Consider the following 6430-nt stretch of genomic DNA (forward strand, 5'->3'; position numbering starts at 1 on the left):
GCTCTCTCGCGTAACATTTGCATATGCATCTCAGATTTGACTGCTGTTCAGTTACCGCCGTACCGGCGGCAGTCGAACAATCGTAAACAACTTCCCATTAGCATCACCTTTCCGAGAGGCGGAGGCGGGGGTCTCTGCGCAACTGGCACTGTGTTGGGGGTGCAATTCCATAACAACTGGGCGTACGTTATGGAAGCATCATAACCGTTACCGTTTGGTCCTGTGCTACCGGCGTCGTAAGGTGCCGCACACCAAACCGTCCCAGAAGTAAAGCCAACCCTCCTTGTGGTATACCAGTTATTGCCAGCATTAGCGTTGCGTTCTGGAAAGTAAACAGGAAGGAATTATCCCAACCTCGGGGTGCAGGTGCATCCGTACGCCCGGCATCGGAATGACGTTACGTGCCGTGTGCTGTGCCGCTTGTACTTCCGGGTCTAGCAAGAAGGATAACTTACTTCACATTGTGTGCCGCTCGGAGCGTATTGTGTTTGCACAACCGAAAGGGTTGCACACGCTAACGAAGTATAAACAGTGAGTGTTTGATCTTGTGCATAAGTGTAATTTTATCAGAATAATGGGTAGATCTACAAAGATCTCTTCTGGAAATGATAAACACAGTGCATCGTTTTCGCGGCAAAAATTACGAAACGGAGTCAATTGCTTGAAATAACGTTGCGCAAAAGAGAAGATTTCCTGCGATATTTTGTTAAATTTAGCTCCCTAAAATAACTTCGCAGCACAAACATCCTATCGTAGTTATACGCATCTGGGGAAAAAGACGACTTTATGAGGTTTCTTCGGCTCATGTTGCCTAAATGCACTGGTGACGACAACCGATCGGCAGGTCGATCACTTCACACGTTTGAAAAGCATTGGAAATTTTATGTAGGTCATTCGGGCGTGGAGTTCTAAAACCTCACCGCGGGAGCGGGAACGTGATATACTGACATCACAGCAAAGCCGCTGTTGAACCAAGGCCCGAGCAGGTTCAGGAAAAATGGAGTGCATCACAGTTTGGAAAAAATACAGCTGTTAGTTTCGGTGGTGCTTCGGACTTCCTGCTGTGTCCGAAGTATCGAAATGTCTCTATTGCTGCTTTCGGGTTCGTACGGCCTGGGACCCTAGATGGAGTTGGCAGTCGAGTCGAAGTAGACCAACTCTCACCTAATAAAACTGCACGTCATTCGGTTTGGTACTCCTTCCTGCGGGATCCCTTTGCCTTCCCGTGGAGGACTACCGGCAGCATTGCCAGTACGAGACTTGATGGCAGACATGAGCATCGTTTGTTTGTACGTTTGATATGTTTTATGGGCAGTTAAATCTGCAACGGCCGCGATGGCTTGGTGTCTTTCTCGTCGCATAGTGCTACTGCGGGCATCGCAGGTCCAGCGCGAGTGCATTCCAATGGACAAACCATACCAAGGCCTATGCAAAATTCGTTTGCTTGTCCACCAGCATCAGGCGGGAGTTGATGAATGGGCACAGCGTAAGGGGGTGTGTTGTGCCCATTTCAGATCTGTGCCGTTGGAAAATGCGATTAGATGCGGGTGATAGTGAATGCGGAACAACGGAGCTAACGGTTTCCAGTGGTTCGGGACGGGAAATGCATTGAATTAAGCCAATTTAAAGCAGATCTTCGTCCGCCGATTCCGATGCAGTGGTGTTAGCTTACAATTAGGAGACAAGCATGGTGTGGTTTATTCTAGAAGCTGTAAATATTTGCATCAGCACAAAACGGTTGCAAAATATGGACCTAAATGGGAGCGTTCAATGAAGAATTATTTTGACTTGAGCCGTTGGAGTTTAAGGATAGTTTATATTCGTTGCCGTATGTTCAATGAAGAATGTTTTGTGTTTGAACAGTGGAATTGTGAGTGCATTTGTTCTTATTATAAATAGACAAACCCCGTGGCACACAGAATCTGATAAAGGGGTTTTTTTTTACGATATTAGCCAGCTGTTTTATATGTAGTTTGACACTTGGCGGTTGAAATCATGTCAAAACTACACACAATAAATAATTGAACAATAACTTAATAAAACAATAATTTAATAAAAGTATTACAATTAATTTCAAACAGAAAAAATGAAATCAAAATAATATGGCGGACCGTAACTGTCACATGGATAGAACTCGCATGATAATAACTGTTCCAATGACAGCCTGAATTTTCAGCTCGTTGGATGGAAAAAGAAAAAAGCTTGATAAACGAATTTCAAAAACCACAGTTTTATAAATATTCCCACAGTTATGAGAGAAATATTAGCTAGGCTAAGAGAACGTTGAAAATAACGATAACGATGTTAACGGGATAGTCGTACAGGACTCGAATAAATGTAAGAAGAGAGGGTGAAACAGGACGATGCTTATATAAGGAAATGACGAAGAAGCGAATGACCTCTTCTTAACGGCTCATTATCTACCTATGTGCATGGCAAATTATTTTACATTTATTGTAAATATCGCGGAAATAAAGTTATTGTAATATAATTTAAAAAAAACGGTAAGCTGTTACAATTATTTAAAAAAATGCAAAAAACTGCACTGATCCAGTTAATTTTTTACGGAAATCATACAAAGCAATTCAATCGGGAGTTCAAGCTACCCTATTCAATACAAACTTAGTTGACTTGTGTCTAAAGCGACCGATTTTTTTACAGTGTTCATCAAGTTTTTCATCCAATGCTCTAAGTCTGTTTGTGAGTTAGCAATGCCTCTAGTAAATATCATTTATCGAACTATTTTGGGACAATATTACAAGAGTATAAAATCATTAGATGAACAAGACTAATAGCAACAGAAAATAGTTTTTTTTTTTTGTTATTGGAACTACATGACAAAATGAAGTAAATGCATGTAGTTTTCAGAAAAAAATTTCAACACGATTTCAGTCCAAATTATTCCTTTGGTCCCGAGATCAAGAAACAGATAAATCAGAAAAAAATATATGCTTCTTAAATAGGATAGTCTAGACAAGATTGGAATAAGCACTTAGTTAATATGCAGAATTAAATTAAACAGACCAGAACAAGGCTATGTTTAAGTCAGTATTATGCTTAAAAAGATATTAATCTAAAAGTTTAATGAAATTGTCAAAAACCCCTTACAAAAAATCCACTTAAATGTACATTATATAAGTTATTATCTTCTACAAATGGACCTTGTAGTATATTTTCTCAACTAAATCTCGTTGAATTCTTATAATTCGATGTACATTTTCCCTTGTTGTTTCCATATTGGAAATTTATCCCCTCATAAGTCTGGCAATACTTTTCTGGGTCAAAACAATAAGGCACGGTAGTTTGAACAATAAGTGCTTAAGTTCAAAACAATATTGCTATTAAACCCTTGGCTCGAGCAGTCTAATGGCAGCAACGATTGTGGTGCCAAAAAAGAAAGAAAAAAAAAGCTTAATTCAGTACAAAAAACCCACTCCACCCGTTCAAATGTTTCCATACGGCAATAAAGGTGCATGTGTTTCATTATCCGGCCAAACTCTCTTTACAACCATGTTGATTAAATCTCAATACAGCTATAGTACTTGCTGCCCGTCACATTACTACTACTACTCGTGTGTAAAACTCAGCGAACAACTGCAATCGAACAGACGGACGTGTGCCAACAGCGCAAACGACCAACGAAACACAAAATAAACATCCTCCATTTTTCATGGTTAGGGTCGCGAGTAAACATCCGATCGATTAGATGGTGAAACAACGAGAAAAGGAAGGAAAGAAACAAAATCTTACTAGCTCAAAAACGTAACGGAGCTTTAGCAGACGGAGGTGGAAGCAAAATGAGTGTGTGTAAAAAATGGAACGTTCATCTATCGTACCACTCCCCCACGAACGGGGGAGGCACGTGCCAATGCTGCGGCGACGACGGCGGCTGTGTGAAAACCCCCGTTAGAACATTAAAATATACGCACTTCGTAATGTCTTTCACGTGCTGGCTTCACGAAGTGCTGGCCACGCGGGACGGTGCGTGCGTGAATGCGCGTTTGTGTAGAAAACAAAAATGCATCGGAAAAACTAGCAACGTCTTACCAGCGGCCAGTGTGACAAACGCTGTTGGAGGTTCCATTTGCATTCCATCCAAAGCCATGGGTGGTAAAGAGGGAGAAAGAAAACAGAGGGGAGCACTGGAGTGTCTTGTAAGATTTTAATCAAACCAATTGATGACCTATCAATGCACCACCAGTTGCTGCGGTGGTAGTTGATTAGATGCAACCGCACACAGCAATTAAGGTGTAATGAGCTTTGTGAGATGAGATGGAGTTTAATTTGGCCCTTCCCATCGGGTGGTCGAGCCGAGCTGATAGTGCGCCTAAGTAAAAACAATCGCCAGTAAAAACAGTGGAACAGCGGGAGGGAAAACAAAACTGGTTCACCGGTTCACTGCCTTACTGCCGCACTAGGAAACAACTAGTCTCGATTGCTTGGATGGCACACATCGATGAGCTCGCTTTATCCGTGCCACCAGAGCGCGGTGCTTAGCTTCCGTTGCCGCTTTCGCTTTCGATCGACTCGTCACCGCGGGGATGATGCTGCTCGCCAGCCTACTAAGCACGACCGGGCACGACAAAAGCCCCGGTTGTCACGTGCTGGGAAAATGTAGTAATTAACCGACCTAAACTTCTTGCAGCCGGTGCGAAGAAGCTGGTACTGGTTGCGGTTTTGTGTTGTCCCGGTGCGTGCGCGTTTCATAATTTTGTCATAAAAAGGATGTTTTATGAGCTGCCAGCAGCAGCCTGTGGTAAAGAAATCTTCGGGTGTACAGAGTGTGCAAAAAACAACTCCCCGAAGCAGAACAAACGCGTTTTTCGATTCCGTGCGAGGTACGTGTGGTTTCCGGTGCCGTAAAGCAGCGTTTGCCGTGAGACGCTCCCGGGAGCGGAAATGGTGCTATCGCAAGTGTATTATGGTGTGTTTTTATGGTTTATTTTGAGTATTTTTAGTAAGGAGCAGTAAAACCGATACTACGAGTTTCTTTAAGCTGTGTGGAGGAAGTTGTTTTCAACAAACATACAAAAAAACATTAAATTGAAATATTTTGGGAAACATGATTTTGTTACTTGCGTTACCTAAACAATGCATTGATTTTTTTTTAAATATTTCCCTAATTGAAAACATCCCCGTACACTATTGCATTGCATAAACAAATGCGAGTTTGCCCAGAGGAATGGCTCGGGAAGCAAAGAATACTACATTTTCGGCTACATTCACATACCTGCGCGACTCGGATCGATAAATTCCTTCGAACGCCAGTGGAAGGAAACAGGACACAGCGATCGCTCCCTGCTGTACGCTGTCTTACTCTTTGCCAATCATGCTGCACGTCTTAAGAATCCGAACCGGGGCGAAGGGGTATCCTGTTGGCAGCTTCGAATGCACTAAAAACGCACAAACTTTCGCTTGCTGCTTGCTTTGTCCTGGGCGCGTGTTTATTTTTTCACTTTCCATTCACCACTCGCGACACTATTTTGCTTCACACAATACCGGTATGCTGCGCTGCCTACAGCAAAAGCGATGTCGTTGCTTCGCATAAACGAACCAAGAGGTCGGTAGGTGGAAAAGCGTTTGACCACTTTCCAAGTGCCAGCTTGTATTGATTCTAATTGTTCACGCCATGCCCAACACGTACAGCAGGCAATCACGAAACACGAAAACGCGAGACACACCGAGAAAGGAACAAATGGGAAAGAATCGAAATGAAGACAAACTACACGCCCGTGATGGGGGTTCGCATGCGTGCAGGTACGGAGGAAAATTTAGCTGTTTACAATTTTCCTGCTGCCGGAAAATCGTTCCACCCCAGTAAGCGGGCGAATCGGGCGAACCGGGTGTGAGAGAGATAGAAAGGTAGGGCGAAAAAACACGCTGGGAGCGCGCCGGGATCTACCGGGTTGACAGTTTTCTAATATGTTTTGAATGTTCGGTTATGTCTAGATGGCAATTGGGAAATTAAATGTAACCTCAGCTGGTTCTGGAAATGTACTTCTGTATGATGTATTCCTGTAAAATAAATATTTAAACATAAATTAATAACAAGTCCATAACGGCAACATCCACCGAGCATGCGCATGGAAACGGTTCATACGGGAAGAACTTTAGCCAAGGGGCGGATTGTGTCAACTTGTGTCGTACATATTGCATACTTTGTGGCGGAAATTGTACCGCAAATTGCATGCAGGTGCTGAATGACGTTAAATATTACATACTGTCAGGCGTATCATACTGGATGGCTGAAAATGGTTTTCGTGCGTATCCTGTAGATGTCGCTAATACCAAATTTAAATTAAAAAAAAAATACGTTAACCCGTTTCATGGTATACAAATAAGATGATTTGCTTTATCAGAACGATGGAGCTAAATATGTTGCAAAATTACAATTGATGGTGTTTATTTTATATTTTTCTTTTTAAACTTA

At 42.5% G+C, this 6430-nt stretch overlaps 1 protein-coding gene across 1 annotated transcript in view; it reads right to left on the reverse strand.

Moving 5' to 3' along the window:
• Window positions 1–5784, reverse strand: part of LOC1274848 (uncharacterized) — a 102992-nt gene extending 97208 nt beyond the window's left edge. The window contains exon 1 of the mRNA XM_061645552.1: window positions 5231–5784. The gene's annotated coding sequence lies outside the window, so the exon portion shown is untranslated. The remainder of the gene's footprint in view (window positions 1–5230) is intronic.
• Window positions 5785–6430: the final 646 nt, after the last annotated feature.

This window comes from Anopheles gambiae, chromosome 2, assembly GCF_943734735.2.
Source record: "Anopheles gambiae chromosome 2, idAnoGambNW_F1_1, whole genome shotgun sequence".
Lineage (NCBI taxonomy): Eukaryota > Metazoa > Arthropoda > Insecta > Diptera > Culicidae > Anopheles > Anopheles gambiae.